The 18929-nt window shown below is 48.4% G+C and overlaps 1 long non-coding RNA gene across 1 annotated transcript; it reads right to left on the bottom strand.

The window, feature by feature from the left end:
- Positions 1 to 2289: 2289 nt before the first annotated feature.
- On the bottom strand, positions 2290 to 7691 carry LOC310697760. The gene is made up of 2 exons (XR_014521202.1): positions 4500 to 7691; positions 2290 to 3627 (listed from the first exon to the last, which is right to left on the bottom strand). It is a non-coding gene; the product is annotated as an uncharacterized lncRNA (long non-coding RNA).
- Positions 7692 to 18929: the final 11238 nt, after the last annotated feature.

The raw sequence follows: 18929 nt of genomic DNA, 5'->3' as shown, positions 1-18929 counted from the left end.
TAGGGCTATGCCTGACACTTCAAAGTTCCATGACGATGTCCCTCGTAGAACTGGTGTCTGGGCCCTGCCCCCCAGGCCAGGTGGAAAGGGCCTTGCAGGAAGCGGCCTTCACAACTCACAACCGGCCAAGGCCATTACAATGACACACAGTTCAATAGGGCAAGGTTTCTGGCAGGTGGGCATCTAAAGCCTACCAGACTGTCCATGCAGACCTTGTTGGTCCACTTGCAACCTCTCTAGGTGGAGCAAAGCACTTCATGGTATTGATTGATGCTTTTTCCAGGTACATTCATGTAATGTGTATGGGTTGCTCGTGCGTAAGTTGCCACCTCTCCAGGCTTTGTTGCCTTGCTAAACCTTTCAGTCTGGGCAGCCCTTCAATTCGTGGCTGCCTCAGTCGCTAGCAGAATCCGTCAGTGGGCATTTCTTAAATCTTTTCCAACATAAAAGTTGTTTGACACCCAGTCTCCTCCTACTCTCTCTGCGCGGAAGTCTTCTGCGCAGGGTGGGCGTGGGTAGCGGAGGACCCGTGCTCTCCCCGCTGGTGTCTGGTGAAGAGTCCTGGAGCCCTCTCGCCGATTCCCCCATCAGCCCCTCTATATCCCTGGTGTTGCGCTGATTTGCTTCCCCATCTGCGGAGCTGCCTCTCTCCCTGCCGGGCCCTTCTCCAGCATCATTTGAGAGCCTTCCCTCCGCCTCTAGCTCCGATGTCAGTTCCCTGACATCCACCTCCCCCCCAGGACCCCCTCCACCCCCGACCCGACCTGTTGACCCAACTTCGTCCCTTTCTTCGGCCGACGATGCGGGGAACCCCCGGAAGGAGCTGTTGCCATCCTCTGAGGATTCAAAACCCGCTTCCCACCCGCTCTGATCCCTTCCTGCGGGGTGGGCCTCCCAGTCTGATTCTTCTTCCTCCGAAGCCTCTTCTCCCTCCCCTTTGGAGACAGAAAACCCCACAAAATCCTCTTCATCGTCAGTGGTTCCAAATTGCTCCTCCCAGAATCTCGCTAGTGGTTTGGGTTTGTCCGGGAACAGGCGGTGGAATTCCTCCACCAGATACCCGTCAGTGATTGCCTCCGTGGGAACCCACGTGTTTTCCGACCCGGGTTCTCCCTCCCAAGCCACCAAGTACTCCACCTGGCGCCCTCGCCACCTTGAATCAAGTATTTCCGTGGCCGGGGGAGGAGCCAAGATGGCGCCGAGGTAAGACGCGCTTACCGGTGCTCTTCGGACTTCTTTTAATCTTTTAATCTTTTATACTTTTATCTCAACTGACTCAGTCAGTTTTTGAAGTATTTTATAATTGCTGCAGCCGCATACTATGGAAACTCTCTGAGAGATTTGGCCCTGCTCCAGACTGCTGCAAGCTGCTCTTTGTTTCTCTCGTATCAGCGGGCCGGCTTTAGCTGCTAAAGGAGTTGAGAACGCCATTATCTTAATTGCGTGTCAAGTGTTATGTTATTTTAAGAATCGTATAATCCCTGGCCTGAGGAAAGCATGGGTCAGAAAAAACGCTTGAGAGACTTTGACGAGCCCCTATCATCCCCTAAACCAAAACTATCAAGGTTGGTGCCACACCGGAATGGAGGAGGGAGTGACCATGCCGAGCAATGCTTTGCAGTGGAAACCCAAAATCGCTTCCTACCTCTAATTGATTTAGAAGCTACTCCAATTCCGATGACTCAAAATGTTTCAAATGTAAAGCCTGTAAAGGAGAATACGAAAGAAAAACTCTCATCGCAGGAAGATGGTTTGGCATCTGTTATGGGGGAGTTCCCCAGTTGTGAGCAGTTACACTTAGTAATTAAGACCCTTCACTGTATTTTTAAAAGGCTGGCCGAGGTATCTTCACAATTATCCAATATCCTGCTGAAAATCGAAAAACTTGAATCAACAACACAATCTTCAGTTTGTGAGGTCAAAAACTTATTGCCTCACCCCAATTCAGATAAAATAAAGGAGACTAAAATTAAATATATCTTAAATTCCCAATTGAACAATCAGATATTAATTCTGCAACCCAAGAAAAGTTGCCTTTCTGTCAGGTCGGAAATAGGAAGATGGTCAATGCTAGAAGGAGCTAAAGACTGTTTAAGCAAACTTTTAAAAATTAAGAAACATCAGATTGACCTATATGCTGTGATGCCCCTTCCCCGGCAGACCAACTTCTTGAAGGTGATACTTGTGTTCCACTCTGAAAAGATACCATCTATTATTGTTAGGAGGAAAACGCTTTTGTCCATGGCCGACATCGTAGCAACGAGGGTTTTTACAGACAGCAAGATCAAACAACCGCGATGACTCTGCAGCGTGCCATCCTCGACCAAACCGAATACCCTCTCAAACAGCTATATATGAGGACGATAATCTTCAGACTGCCCTCGACAAAAGGGAACTTATTGATTCGTTCAGAGCCCTCCCTCCGAAAGAACAGTCAGTGATGATGCAAAGATTTGACATGCTTAAATCTCAGCTTTTGCAAGTCCAACATAGAGGGGAAGATACTAACGATGTCTCAAATAATCCCACTTGGGCTCACCGGACAGAAGTAGTTGACCTTCTTCAGCTCAGCTCCACTCTGAATTTAAAAACCATCCGACAAGACTCAAATCTTCAAGTTGTTTCTGCACCGTGCGCTACATCACGAGACGACCAGGTGCTGCCATCCTCACTGAACCTTCATCTATATTCATCAACCAACATACCTAAGGACGAAATTCTGATTTCCCTGCTTGACTCAAATCCCTCTTTAACTCACTCATCTATGCCAGAGCTAGAATCTTCTCCAGTTTCGACCAGATATAGAAGTAGTCCACAAGTGATGCCCCTGAGAGAGTCTTCCGCAATTTCCACCCCCGTGATGCCCCCTCAATTACCTCCTTCAAAGGAAACTGCGAATGTTACACCTCGGGACCCGCCGTCGGAAACGATTGAAGACCCGATGGGACGCATCAATAAAATCATCCGAATGTCGGATGATAAATCTGCGAGAGGGTTTACCCCGACGGACTCAATTTCCCCCTACCTGGGTAATTCTCTGTCAAGTTGTACCAAGAATTTCGAAATGAAGAGACTTCCTGTTCAGAGATCTACTTTCAGTGGATCATCCACGGTGTGCCAACAGTCGAACCAAATTGTTAAAAACTTTAATTTGGAGGGCGCCTCACAGTTACCATCTTCCCAAAGTAAAATAACTGACTTTTTTGTTACATCTTCTGTCTTTAACAGAGAGTCTGCCCCCCTCCGTTTTGACTGTTAAAAGAACAACACAGAAGTCCCCAGCTAGCTGTCCTAAGTTGGAACATTGCTGGCTGGAAAAGGAAAAGATTAGATCCCGAATTTCTGTCCTATATAAACTCTTTCCAGATAATCCTTTTGCAAGAAACATGGGAGGAAGATAAAATAGATATAAATGGCTTTGAACTGATATCACTTCCAGCTATCCCCTCCCAGAAAGGTGGCAGGTCCAGAGGCGGTCTTGCAATCGCCATATCGCTTAAAATGAGAGCTAAACTCTCCCTAGTTCATACCTTTCCTCCTTTTGCTTTTACTGGTCTGATTTCAAGTGAAAAATTCTCACTATTAATCACCAATGTTTATCTCCCTCCAGGTGGTCTGATATCAGACCTTCATATGCCGGCCAAGAGAGCCAAATGGTGCCTGGCACGCTTCCCTTGCGCAGCTTGCTAACTGTCCGTGCCGATCCAAAAGTCCTTCTGCCTCTCCTTGGCCGGTTAGCAGAGCGATCGCAGCGGCATGAAGTGAATGCAGTGTGTGGGTAATAATTTCAGACTTGACGCAGCCTGTCTTGCTTATCTCCAAGTCTTTATTCGTGCAGTAAAACAGCTCATAAATCTCCTGGTGAGAGAGCACACATCTTCTCTCTCGCCTTCCGTCCGAGCAAACACAGACTGAAACACTCAGAGTAAAACCACTCCCGAATGTGTCTGTAACCACGCCTCAAGAATGTGAGACGTCATTCAGAACGTCACTCAGAACTCTTTAACCCTGTAAGTGTTGGGGAAAAGCACCAATGCAAAAGCCAGCTGCAAGTGGCTGGAATGCAAAACAGGATGTTGTGGTTTGCAACTATACTGTTGGAAAAAAGGGGGAGTCTATTCTCTGTACTGAGCACCGGATGTTAGCTCAGAGTGTCATCTGACCTGTGCTGGAAGTACAGGGGTGGAGTTGTGACTCTTCTGATGGAGTCTGAAGGGTGCAGTCACATTTCTATGTACTGCTGAATGACAGGAATAAAAGACATGTAAATAGGACTCCTGTCTGTCTCATTTCCCCTCCCTGGGGGGGAATGCAAGGAGAGAGAAGCAGAGGGTGTGTTCTCCTCACGTCTAATGAGGAGAATCTCCGGTTTCCGACCACGTCTGCAGGGAGACGCAGACGGAAGGTAAGCAAGTATCTCACTCAGTCTGTCCCGGAGAGGCCAGTTACCTCTGACTGTGAGCTGAGATAATGACAGTAAGTTCTGAAACCCTTAACACTTCATTATAGATGGGATTCTCTGGGAGATCATTTATTGGCATGCTATGTTATGTACCCTAATATTCCATCGATAATGGGTGGTGACTTTAATGCACGTACAGCCGCCAACTGGAATGGGATAATTAAGGCCAAGTGGTGGGTATCTCCCCCCTACCCAAAATCTGATTTAATCTCTTTCACATCAAGAAGATCTAAGGACAACAGAGTGAATGAGGCGGGAGTCCTTCTTCATCAATTGGCCATTCGTATGAATTTGAACATTCTAAATGGCAACTGCCCTCCGGACGTGCCAGGTGAATTCACTCATTTGGGCACAACATCAAATAGTGTCCTAGATTATCTTCTAGTCTCAGAAGACCCATTTTCAAACTTATTTTATCTCAAAGTAGATAATGTACAATCCAGTGATCACCTACCTCTAGCGGCCAAGCTAACGCTTGACTGGCACCCGGTTAGCAGTACACACCCAATTCATGTAGGTTTAAATGCCACAGCTCAAGTAAGAGGCATTAAATGGTCTATGAAACAGGCCCAAAAATATGCAGAATTCTTCCAGAGGAATAGCTCCGAATCCCTTATTGTTTCATTGGCGGAGCTGTCTGAACCAAATAGGATACTGGAGTGGTTCTTCCACTTCGCTGCAGATTTAACTAGCTTCTTTACGATGCCGGCTCACCTGGCTAACCGAGATCAACCCAGGTTCGGTGCACCTTGGTTTGATGCCAAATGTAAGCAAGCTAGACTCTCTCTTTGTTGTATCTACAACAGATATAAATCCTCTGGAGCGGAAACTCTCCCCCCCCCCCCCAGAGTACTTGCAGGCCAAAATTGCTTACAAACAGGCACAGAAGTCAGCCAAGCACGAGTGGCAGCTAAGACATTGGCAAGCGCTGATTGCTGCCTCTAAGCTTCGCAGCTCTCGTGGTTTTTGGAATTTAATCAACAAAAGATCGAGGAAATACCCATTGACGGTTATCCCAGCCCCGACATGGGAACAATTTCTAAGAAAATATTTCTCCCAGACAGACATCTCTAACATCCAGTCTGATACTCTCTCAAGTCACTTGCCCATATGGCCAGATACTGACCCGGAGGAAATAGTAGATTTAATTGCTAAACTGAAAACTGATAAAGCCCCAGGGCCCGACCTGATCCCGGCGGAAGCTATTAAACAACACCCAATATGGTGGGCTAAAATTCTTGCAAAAATCTTTGATGCAATCAATGCCACGGGCCAGATACCTAGATCATGGAAGGAGTCCATCATAATTCCTATATATAAAAAAGGACCACCAGAGGACCCAGGAAACTATCGTAACATCAGTTTACTATCAATCATCGGGAAAATCTATACTCGCTTCCTGCTAACCAGACTAACCCAATGGGCCGAAGATTCCAATCTGATAGGCCATGAACAGGTCGGGTTTAGACCAAATCGCGCTTCTATTGACCATGCTATAATTCTATATCATTTGGCGCGGAAGTATTCTTCCCCCCCTCATGGTCTTCTATGTGCCGCTTTTATAGACCTGAAGGCGGCTTTCGACAGTATGTCTAGAGAGCTGTTATGGGGAAAAACTGGCAAAGTGGGGCATAGAGAAAAGGCTGTTGTGGCTTATGATTAAATTACATGAAGGGACGGCCGCTAGGGTGAGGTTAACACCTGAGGGCGATCTCACAAACTCAGTTCCAATAAATAAGGGGGTACGACAAGGGTGTATCCTTGCCTCCTATCTTTTTAACCTTTATATTAGTGACATGAGGACGCCCCTAGCTGAGGCCCAAACCTCCATTCATGCACCCAGGCTTGCAGACTATCGCTGCCCCTTATTATTGTACGCTGACGATGCGGTGATCCTCTCTTATTCTCGAATCGGTTTGAGGAGGGCCCTTCAGATTTTTGCATTATATTGCCAAACAAATTTACTTACTATTAACCATTCCAAATCTAAAGTCCTAATTTTTTCCAGGAGTCGTAAACTGTATAGATGGGAACTTGAGGGGAAGCCAATTGAACAAGTTTACAAATTTCAATATCTAGGAATTTACTTCCAGTATAATATGGGATGGAAAGCGCATATCACATATTTACAAAACAAGGTCAAAGCCCTTATCTACGCTCTACTACGCTTCTTCTTTACTGAGGGGGCTATGCATGTTCCATCCGCCTTAAAAGTTTATAGTGCAAAAGTGGTTGCAACTATGGCCTATGCGGTCCCTTTGTAAACCTCTTGCCTCTGGTGACATTGCAAAATCTTTTTCTAAGACACCTTTCGAAACTACCCTCCTGTGTAAGCAACTCTGCCATTCGCTTAGAACTTAAGACCCCCTCCCTTGAGATTCTGATGTGGAGACATGCCTTTAATTATTGGCTGTCCCTTTGGCATAAATTGCCAAACTACCATCTTATTCAGTGCCTTTGGAGAGATGAATTCACCAGCCCATGGGCAACAAAAATCCATTCCAAACTGTTGTCTTATGGAATCTCTCCTTCCGATATACTTAATTTAGATCTAATTACAGCTAAAAAGGTCATCAAACAAAGACTGGAGGAGGTAGATTTGCAACAAAATCTTACCACAGGTGGAGGTACATGTTCCCCGATATATCAGGGCATTACATCTATGTCCCAGATACCTCGATATCTGTCTACTTTATCGGCTGCGTCGCATAGATTCGCATTTGTTAGAGCCAGATTTAATGTGTTCCCCTCAAATGTGCTGAGCAATAGATTTACTAACGGTAAAATCTCTGTTTTATGCGCATGTGACAACAAATCGATAGAATCCCTTTATCATATCTTGTTTAATTGCCCCTTATACAATGTTCCCCGATCAAGGATCCTGAGTTCAATCATTCTGGAAATTGATGCTAAAACACCTGAATTGCATCTAGCTTATCTACTCCAGGACATTGACTCTTATAGAACATTACAGGTTGCTAGATTCCTGATTTCAGTTCTGTCATATAAAAGACTTCATGGAATGCTGCATGACTATTAAAAATTCAGTAAACTCTATGCACCATCTTTATCTTCAAGGCCATAACACGGTACATCTAGAGATTATGCGTTGAAATATTTTAGTTGATATTTTAGATTGTAAAATGCTATTGATTTTATCTATTGATTTTTATCTATTGATTTGTTTTACCTTGTGGGCTTATAGCCGGATAAAGTATTATCTATCTATTTCCGTGGCCAAGTTGTGGTGCTCCCTCTCTTCTACCTGCGGGTGTGTGGTGACTTCTCCCTCTCGCCCCGGGAATCCCCTTCCTTCCCTGTACGGCGAGAGTAGGGACCTATGGAACACTGGGTGTATCTTCATGCTGTCTGGCAATTTGAGCTTGAATGCCACGGGGTTCACCTGCTGTGTTACCTCAAACGGTCCCAGCCGCCTGGGTTGCAACTTTTTGCACCCCCCCCTTAAAAGGTAACCCTTGGGTTGACAACCACACCCGATCTCCCACCTGTATGGTCTCCCCTTCCCTATGGCGCTTGTCTGCCTGCCTCTTGTAAATTTCCTTGGCCCGCTCCAAGTTCATCTTAAGTTGCTGGTGCAGGGCTTCCATTTCTTCCACAAACTGCTCTGCTGCCGGTACACTCCAACCTTCCTCCCCACTCCCCGGGAAGGCCCTGGGATGACACCCATAATTGGCCATGAACGGGCTCATTCCCATTGACACATGTTCAGCGTTATTGTACGCAAATTCAGCCAGCGCTAGTCTTTCTACCCAATCGTTCTGCTTCTCGCTGACGTAGCAGCGTAGGTATTGCTGGAGAATACTGTTCGTTCTTTCTGCTTGCCCGTTGGTTTCCGGGTGTCTCGCCGTCGAGAAGCCCACTTCGACCTGCAGCAAGCTCATGAGCTTCCTCCAGAAACGGGAAGTAAATTGTTTCCCGCGGTCGAAGATGACCCTCGAAGGAGCCCCATGCAACCGGAAGATGTGATCTACAAACAACCTGGCTGTTTCCTCTGCCATGACCGCATGTGAGCAAGCTATAAAATGGCACATTTTTGTGAGCAGATCGACCACTACCATGACCGCTGTCTTCCCCCGGGACTTGGGCAAATCGGTCATAAGATCAATGGATACCACCTCCCAAGGTTTCCCCGGCGTGGGTAAGGGTTCCAGTAATCCTGCTGGGGCGGTCCGCTCCCCCTTTGCCCTTTGGCAGCGGTCACAACCCCATACATATTCCCGTACGTCCTCCCTCACCCTGGGCCACCAGAACTGCCTGGTGACGAGCATCATGGTTTTGTGCTGTCCAAAGTGCCCCGCTGTGGGGTTGTCGTGGAGTTGTTTGAGTACCTTCCCCCGTAGGGTCTCCCCCGGTACATACAGCGCCCCCTTATAGTACAGCACCCCTTCCTTCTCCTCAAACCCTCCTTGGGTTTCTCTTCCGTCTCGGAAGAGTTCCCGGATTTTAGTTTGTGCGAACACGTCGTTCCTAGTAAGTCCAGCCAGTTCTCGTTGCCCCACCAAGGTTCCCACACACACCCATCGGTCCTCGGGGATCACGTGTCGTATCTCCGGTGGCCCCTCTCCTTCCAAGTACTCCGGTTTCTGGGAGAGAGCATCTGCTCTCACGCTTTCCTCTCCTGGCACGTATCAGATTTCGAAGGAAAACTTGGAGAACTCCTGTGCCCATCGAATCTGTCTCTGGTTGAGCACTCGTGCGGTCCTCCAGTATCCCAAGTTCTTGTGTTTTCTGTACAAACCTGGATCTTGTGCTGCGCCCCTATTAGTAGATGTCGCCATCGCCGAAACGCCGCATAGATCGCAAGCAGTTTGCGGTCATACACCGTATAGTTTTGCTCCGACTTCTTCAGCTTTCTTGAGAAGAAGGCACACGGCTTCCATTCCTGCTTGCTCCTCCCTGGCTGCAAAAGAACCGCCCCAATGGCTCTGTCGGACGCATCGGTCTCTAGCCTCATGGGTTTCTCCAGATCCACGTGCAGGAGCTGCTCTTCCGACGCGAACGCCTTCTTCAGTTTTTCAAAGGATTGTTTTTTGTTTTTTTAATATTTATTAAAATTTCAGAGAAAAGAATTACATAAAAACAAGAAATACAAGAATAAAAGACAAAAATAAAAATGCAAGAAAAATATAAAATACAAAATACTGTAGCCTTATTGGAGTTCACCGATTGGGTCTGCGTTGCTCCGTGAGAGGAGGAAGAAAGTCAAAATGACACCGAGTTGGTTCAAAGAAAGAGTTTATTCTGCTCTCCGGATAGCAGAAGGCACTTGTGTGGTGAGTCCACAGCAAGTCCAAAGAAATGACAAGTTTCATGCAGTATATATATCCTCCAGGCACCCTCTCCCTCCTTCCAACCACGTCAGCTTGTATACGTAGGTTGACATCACATATGTTCCTGCTCTGGTACTCTCAACCATAAAAGGGATTTCCTTCCTGCACTCCTGACCATAAAAGGATATTCCTGTTCCTACTCCTATCTTGGAGCAAGAGGTCACTACTTCCGAGAACATGCTCTGGCGTTAGTCCCAGACTTGGGTCTCTGCGTCATTTGTGGTCAGAACATAAGATATGTCTGTGTCTGTTCTACTGGTAAAGTCAAGGCCAGTCTTGCCGTCAAACTGATAAGGGAGAGAGCTGTGTTCTTGTTTTGCATTTGCTCAACGGCTAAAGTTTATGCATTTTAGCTAAGGAGAAATGGGGATTTTGGTGCAGCTTAAAAATGCCTGTACAGTCAGTTTTGGGTTTGGGAAACCCATTCCTTCAATACAGAATAAAAAAGTAAAAACACTTACAAAGGAAAAGAAAGAAAAAAAGAAAAATAATGAATCAATCTTTCACCACCGCCACAGCTTAAGAGGCCTCATGAGGCACCGGGACACCACTGCTGCTGCTGCACTGTGAGTTGGGAAGGCCGCTCCCTCCTCAGGCTGATTCCACCTGGCCCAGGGGGCGGGGCCCAGACTGACTCATCACCGCCACAGCTTAAGAGGCCTCATGAGGCACCGGGACACCACTGCTGCTGCTGCACTGTGAGTTGGGAAGGCCGCTCCCTCCTCAGGCTGATTCCACCAGGCCCAGGGGGCGGGGCCCAGACTGACTCACCATCGCCACAGCTTAAGAGGCCTCATGAGGCACCAGGACACCATTGCTGCGGCTTCACCGTGGGGGTTGAGGAAGGCCGCTCCCTCCTGTAGGCCCACTCCTCCAGGCCTAAGGGGCGGGGCCCACACTCGCCACCGCTACTGTTTTAAGGACACTGGTGTTGCTGCGGCAAATGTTTAAAATGTTTTTATATATTTTAAAATCTTTTATAGGGGTTTTTACTTTTTACTTTGTTGTACCACCATGAACGGTGGTTTTTATTGATGTATTTTTATTTTGTTCTGTTTTATTTTGGTTTGGGGTTGGATATTGAGTGGGGTGGGGATTTGTTTTGTTGGTACAATTGTTTTGATTTGATTTGTTTTCTATTTTGTAAATGGAGGTTGGTTTGAGGCTTGGGATTGCTACCGTAGTGGGGCGAGGGAGGTATGGCGGTGGGGGCAGATGTTATAGGCGAAGGGGATCGAGATATGGATATGCTCGTACCCCTTCCAACCTGCGCCCCATCCCGAGGGACGAAGGTAGGGTGAGCAAGGATTACTCACCTCCGTCACTGGTGTTGTGCAACGCCAGGTCTATAGGCAAAAAAACCGCCACCCTGCGAGACTTCTTCACCTCGCACGGGGTTGACCTGGCTTGTGTGACGGAGACCTGGGTGCGCGAAGGGGAAACTGTTACCTTACGAGAGATGGCGCCCCCGGGTTTCTCCGTCCTCCACCAGTCGCGGACTGTGGGCCGGGGGGGAGGGGTGGCATTATTAATCCGAGAAGACTGTTCTTTCAGGTCTCTACCATCACCATCGATCCCCGGCATTGAATGTGTTGGCCTAGTGTGGGGCTCCGAGGTGAGCTTGGCTGTCTGGCTGGTGTACCGGCCACCTAGCGCACCAGCAGCCACCCTGTCACGCCTGTTGGAGGCGGTGGCCGGCTGGGCCTTGGAGTTCCCTAACCTATTGGTACTGGGGGACTTCAACATCCATGCTGATGCCATTCCCTCCTCACAGGCTCTGGACCTGGTGTCTTCCATGGCGACACTAGGGCTCTCCCAGTTTGTTTCGGGCCCCACACATCAAGCAGGCCACACGCTGGATTTGATCTTTGGCGCCGGTATAGATGTGATCATGTCTCCCTCGATGAAGGTGCCATGGTCTGATCACTACGCACTGAAAGCCAGGATTGATTTTCCACCCCCACCCTACTTAGGTGGCGAGCCAATTTGGGCTCGCCCGCAGAGGCTGATGGACCCTGATGGATTCCGTCAGGCCTTGCGGGACCTTGCTCCCCCTGGCGACTCATTGACTGAGCTTGTTGAGGGCTGGAATATCCAGCTCCTAGCAGCCATCGATGAGATCGCACCTAGGCGCCCTCTGCGACCCCGCAGAAACCGGGCTCCCTGGTTTACTGAGGAACTTCGGAAAATGAAGCGGGACCTCAGACGGCTAGAGCGAGTATGGCGGGGTGCCCGTGACGGAGCTTCAAGAACATCTTATAGGGTTTTTATGAAAACCTACGAGATGGCAGTGAAGGCCGCTAAGAAGTCCTATTTCTTGGCCTCCATTGCCTCCGCTAGCTCTCGCCCGGCGCAATTATTTAGTATAATTAGGTCTTTAACGTCCCTTGAAGGACAGCCAAATTTAAATAACAATTCGACACACAGCTGCAAGGCATTTGCGAGCTTTTTTGCGGAGAAGGTCCTGTTGCTCCGTCATGACCTCCCTGCCAATTTGGATACAATAAAGGAACTGGAGGCCCCTCGACTGTCCTCGGGTCCAGTATTGGACCACTTTGACCGGATATCCCCAGCCGATGTGGACAGACTCCTCCAAGCTGGAAAGCCCACCACCTGTCCTCTTGACCCGTGCCCGTCCTGGCTGATTAGAGCGTGTCCAGACGAGGTGCGGGCCCCCCTGGGTGATATCATCAATTTGTCCCTTGGCACTGGGATATTCCCAGGGGAACTGAAGGAGGCAGTGGTGCGTCCGCTCTTAAAGAAAACATCATTAGATACTTTAGATCTATCCAATTACCGCCCGGTTTCGAATCTTCCATTCCTGGGTAAGGTGATTGAGAGAGCGGTTGCTGAACAGCTTGGTAGGTTTCTGGATGAAACATCTGCTCTCGATCCATTCCAGTCCGGCTTCCGCGCTGGTCATGGGACCGAGACGGCTCTGGTCGCCCTAACAGATGATCTCTGCAGGCAGCTGGATCGAGGCGGATCGGGGCTGCTGATTCTTCTAGACCTGTCAGCAGCCTTCGACATGGTCGATCACGAACTCCTGGACCGCCGCCTTGCCGACGTGGGGATCCAGGGCACAGTCCTTCAGTGGCTGCGCTCGTTTCTCTCCGGTCGGGGACAGAGGGTGGCGCTTGGGGGGGAATTGTCATCGCGCCACTCCTTGGTGTGTGGAGTGCCTCAGGGTGCGATTCTCTCCCCGATGCTTTTTAACATCTTTATGCGCCCCCTCGCCCAGCTTGTCCGGAGTTTTGGGCTGGGTTGCCATCAGTATGCCGATGACACCCAACTCTATCTGTTGATGGATGGCCATCCTGACTCGGCCCCAGATACACTGACCAGATGTCTGGAAGCTGTGGCTGGATGGTTACGTGGGAGCCGGTTGAAGTTAAATCCTTCGAAGACAGAGGTCCTCTGGCTGGGACGGAGCGATATGGGATTGAGGGGGCAACTTCCATCTCTTGCGGGGGTGCAATTAGTGCCAGCATCGTCCGTTAAGAGTTTGGGTGTAATCTTCGATACCTCCCTCTCTATGGAGGCGCAGATTACAGCTATAACAAAGGCGGCATTTTTTCATCTCCGCCAAGCTAAGCAGTTGGCTCCTTATCTCTCTCGCCCTGACCTAGCCACTGTGATCCACGCGACGGTCACCTCCAGACTGGATTATTGTAACTCGCTCTATGTGGGGCTGCCCTTGAGACTGACCCAGAAACTCCAGCGGGTGCAGAATGCCGCGGCGAGACTCCTTATGGGGTCTTCGCTGCGAGATCATATCCATCCGGTACTATACCAGCTGCACTGGCTCCCGGTGGAGTACAGGATCAGGTTTAAGGTGCTGGTTTTAACCTTTAAAGCCCTATACGGCCTAGGACCCTCGTACCTACGGGACCGCCTCTCCTGGTATGTCCCACAGAGAAATTTACGGTCTGCAAATAAAAACATCCTAAAGATCCCAGGCCACAGAGAGGTTAGGTTGGCCTCAACTAGAGCCAGGGCTTTCTCGGCCGCGGCTCCAATCTGGTGGAACGCTCTGTCACAAGAGACTAGGGCCCTGCAGGACCTGACATCCTTCCGCAGGGCCTGCAAGACAGAGCTGTTCCACCAGGCCTTTGGTCAGGGCGCAGCCTGACCCCCTCCTCTGGCAATCTGCACAAAATTTTGCTTGATGGTTGCCATTAATTTGATTTTAATTTGATTTAATTAATTTTATAATGAATGTCTTAGAATGTTGGACTATTTTGACTGTTGTTAGCCGCCCTGAGCCCAGCTTCGGCTGGGGAGGGCGGGATATAAATAAAATTTATTATTATTATTATTATTATTATTATTATTATTATTATTATTATTCCATGCCTTACATTCATATCCTTGTTTCCCTGACCTCCTCATACCTCCCTTTTTTGTGTTCCAATTCAATTAGTTAATTCAGCAATTTCTCTCCTTCCTGCCACTCACCACCTGGCCCAGGGCAGGGCCTGACAGGCCTCACAGGGACGGTTGCCATCACTGCTGCTGCGGCCCAGGGGGATCTGGAGGGGTGCAGAGTTCTTTTTAAAATGTTTTAAAATGTTCCTTTTCCTTTTCCTTTTATTTTTTTGTATATGCGGGGACGGGGATGGGGGTGGGATGGATGTTTAGTTGGGAATTTGTTTGATTTTAATGGATTTGTAATTTTTATAGTTTTTCATTTGTATTGTTTTTTGTTTTCTGGGGTTTTTTATTGTTTTAAGGTCTTATTTTGTTCTTAAGGTGAAGGGTCAGGGCTGCCGGGGAGTGGGTCCCAGCCAAAAAAATGGCTGGGGTATGTTCCACAGAGGGGGATGCGCTGGGACAACCGATCTCAGTGATCACGGGTAGGAGGAGGAGTTACGCTAAGACCAGACCATGTCATTACAGAGGAGGCAGGTTTAGTCGTTGTCTGAGGACTATCCCTGCCTCCGGGTCTGGTCCTGTCCAGACGGATACTAGAATCAACAAGGGATACCCACATACCCTGAAGGTGCTGCTGTGCAATGCCAGGTCAATGATTCATAAGACCACTGCCATCCATGACTTGATCATGGATGGAGGATTTGACCTAGCTTGTGTAACAGAGACTTGGTTGGATGAAGCAGATGGGCCTGTTCTTGCCGCTGCTTGTCCACCAGGTTTCTCTTACGCACAGCAACCCAGGCCTTGTGGGCGGGGAGGGGGGGTTGCAGTGATTTTTAGGAAGTCATTAGTTTGCACCAGGCGTCCTATTGGGAAGACCCAGTTCTCTGAGTGCATGTTCTGGAAGTTGGGCAATAGGGGCAGTACAGGATTCCTTTTGGTGTACCGACCTCCCCGCTGCACCAAGGATTCCCTGTCCGAGCTGCTTCAGGTTGTGGCGGATGTTCTTCTGGAGACACCTAGTTTGGTCGTCCTAGGGGATTTTAATATCCATGCTGACACGACCTTACAAGGGGCCGCTCGGGACTTCGTGGAAAGCATGGCCTCCATGGGGCTGTCCCTGAATAAGTTTGGCCCAACCCATAGCCGCGGACATGCCTTGGACCTGGTGTTTACCTCCATGGATGTTGGTGTTCTGACACTAAGTAAAAGCGAAACAAAAGAAGTGCCATGGTCAGACCACTTCCTGGTGCAACTTGACTTCTCCGTGACCCTTCCCCTCTTCAGGGAGGTGGGACCGATTTGGATGGTCCGCCCCCGCCACTTAATGGATCCAAATGGTTTCCAGAGAGCGGTAGGGGATGCTTTATCCCATGTTGATGGCCTTTCAGCTGATTCCCTGGTGGCCTGCTGGAATGTGGAGTTAACCAGGGCTATTGACTGTTTGGCTCCGAAGCGCCCTCTCCGATTGCATGGAGCCCGGACAGCCCGCTGTTTTCCATGGATCTGAGGGCAATGAAACAATCATTGAGACGGCTAGAGCGCCGGTGGCGGATGACCCATTCTGAAGCTGACCGGACACAGGTTAGAGCTCAGTGTCGAGCCTACCAAGTGGCGATAGCGACGGCGAAGAAGACTTTCTTCGCCGCCTCTATTGCATCTGCAGAAAACAGCAGCAGGAGACTTTTTCAGGTGGTCCGCAATTTAGTGGAACCACCTGCAACATTGGGGCCCAGTACGGGCCACATTATCTCCTGCAATGATTTTGCAAAGTTTTTTGCAGATAAAGTCGCTCAGATTCGGGAAGAGGTAGACGCCACCGTGGGAGCAGGGCCGGGGCGGGAGAGTGCGAGAGTCCTGTCTAGTCAAATTGCGTGGGATCAATTCCAATCTGTTACCTCCGAGGATGTGGACAGGCTGCTTGGACGAGTGAAACCAACCACCTGTCTCCTTGATCCTTGCCCATCCTGGCTTATAAAAGCTAGCCGGGAAGGGCTGGGCGATGGGCTTCGTGGGGTGGTGAATGCTTCCCTCCGTGAGGGAGCCTTCCCAGACCCGCTGAAAGAGGCGGTTATTAAACCGCTTCTTAAAAAAACAATTTAAGATGCGGCCACGATGGCCAACTATCGCCCAGTCTCAAATCTTCCATTCTTTGGCAAGGTGATTGAGCGAGTGGTTGCTGAACAACTCCAGGCACGCCTGGAAGAAGCGGACCATTTGGATCCCTTCCAATCGGGATTCAGGTCTCATCACGGGACTGAAACTGCCTTGGTCGCACTGGTTGATGATCTCCGGCGGGCTAGGGACAAAGGTGAGAGCTGTTTCCTAGTTCTGCTGGATTTCTCAGCGGCGTTTGATACCATCGACCATAACATCCTTCTGGACCGTCTTGAGGGGCTGGGAGCTGGGGGCACTGTCATACAGTGGTTTCGCTCCTTCCTCCTGGGCCGTGTTCAGAAAGTGGTGGTGGGGGATGAGTGTTCAGACCCCTGGGCTCTCACTTGTGGGGTGCCTCAGGGTTCTGTCCTCTCCCCCATGCTTTTCAACATCTACATGCAGCCGCTGGGAGAGATCATCAGGGGGTTTGGGCTGGGTGTTCATCAGTATGCAGATGATACCCAGCTCTACCTTTCTTTCAAATCAGAACCAGAGAAGGCGGTGACAGTCCTGTGTGAGTGTCTGGAGGCGGTTGGAGGATGGATGGCGGCAAACAGATTGAGATTGAATCCTGACAAGACAGAAGTACTGTTTCTGGGGGACAGGAGGCGGGCAGGTATGGGGGATTCCCTGGTCCTGAATGGGGTAACCGTGCCCCTGAAGGACCAGGTGCGCAGCCTGGGAGTCATTTTGGACTCACAGCTGTCCATGGAGGCGCAGGTCAATTCTGTATCCAGGGCAGCTGTGTACCAGCTCCATCTGGTACGTAGGCTGAGACCCTATCTGCCCGCGGACTGCCTCGCCAGAGTGGTGCATGCTCTGGTTATCTCCCGCTTGGACTACTGCAATGCGCTCTACGTGGGGCTACCTTTGAAGGTGACCCGGAAACTACAACTAATCCAGAATGCAGCAGCTAGACTGGTGACTGGGAACGGCCGCCGAGACCATATAACACCGGTCTTGAAAGACCTACATTGGCTCCCAGTACGTTTCCGAGCACAATTCAAAGTGTTGGTGCTGACCTTTAAAGCCCTAAACGGCCTCGGTCCAGTATACCTGAAGGAGCGTCTCCACCTCCATCGTTCTACCCGGACACCGAGGTCCAGCGCCGAGGGCCTTCTGGCGGTTCCCTCACTGCGAGAAGCCAAGTTACAGGGAACCAGGTAGAGGGCCTTCTCGGTAGTGGCGCCCTCCCTGTGGAACGCCCTCCCACCAGATGTCAAAGAGAACAGCAACTACCAGACTTTTAAAAGACATCTGAAGGCAGCCCTGTTTAGGGAAGCTTTTAATGTTTGATGTATCATAGTATTTTAATATTCTTTTGGAAGCCGCCCAGCCAGATGGGCGGGGTATAAATAAATAAATTATCATTATTATTATTATTATTATTATTATTATTATTATTATTATTATCCTGATCTTTAATCTTAATATATTGTAGCATTAAATTTTTACCTATTAAAAATCCATTTTTTTCATATTCTTTTATATCATTACAGCTAGAAACCACTTAACTTCAATCAAACATCATTCTAACATTCATTAATTTTGCAATATTTCTGTAAATAGTCTTTAAATTTCTTCCAATCTTCTTCCACCGACTCTTCTCCCTGGTCTCGGATTCTGCCAGTCATTTCCGCCAATTCCATGTAGTCCATCATTTTCATCTGCCATTCTTCCAGAGTGGGTAAATCTTGTGTCTTCCAATACTTTGCAATAAGTATTCTTGCTGCTGTTGTGGCATACATAAAAAAAGTTCTATCCTTCTTTGGCACCAATTGGCCGACTATGCCCAGCAGAAATGTCTCTGGTTTCTTCAAGAAGGTATAGTTAAATACCTTTTTCAATTCATTATAGATCATCTCCCAGAAAGCCTTAATCCTTGGGCACGTCCACCAAAGGTGAAATAATGTACCTTCAGTTTCTTTACATTTCCAACATTTATTATCGGGCAAATGATAGATTTTTGCAAGCTTGACTGGGGTTATGTACCACCTGTATATCATTTTCATAATATTCTCTCTTAAGGCATTGCATGCCGTAAACTTCATACCTGTGGTCCATAACTGTTCCCAGTCAGCCATTATTATGCTATGTCCAACGTCTTGTGCCCATTTAATCATCGCAGATTTCACCGTTTCATCCTGAGTATTCCATTTCAACAGCAAGTTACACATCTTTGACAAAGTCTTAGTTTTGGGTTCTAACAATTCTATTTCCAATTTTGATTTTTCCACCTGGAAGCCGATTTTCTTGTCCAAATTGTATGCCTCCATTATCTGATAATAATGAGGCCAATCACGCACTTTGTTTTTTAGTTTTTCAAAACTCTGCAATTTCAATCTATCTCCATCTTTTTCCCAAATTTCCCAAAATTTCGGCCATTTGACCTCCATATTGAGCTTTTTCAGAGCTTTTGCTTCGATTGGTGAAGGCCACCTTGGGGTTTTATTTTCCAATAAGTCCTTGTATCTTATCCAAACATTAAACAATGCTTTCCTGACAATATGGTTTTTAAATGCTTTATGCGCTTTGACCTTATCATACCACAAATATGCATGCCATCCAAATACGTTGTTAAAACC

This window comes from Podarcis liolepis, assembly GCF_965112155.1.
Source record: "Podarcis liolepis genome assembly, chromosome: W".
Classification (NCBI taxonomy): Eukaryota; Metazoa; Chordata; class Lepidosauria; order Squamata; family Lacertidae; genus Podarcis; species Podarcis liolepis.
Note: the sequence above shows the minus strand (reverse complement) of the source record. Positions and strands in the feature narration are given on the sequence as shown.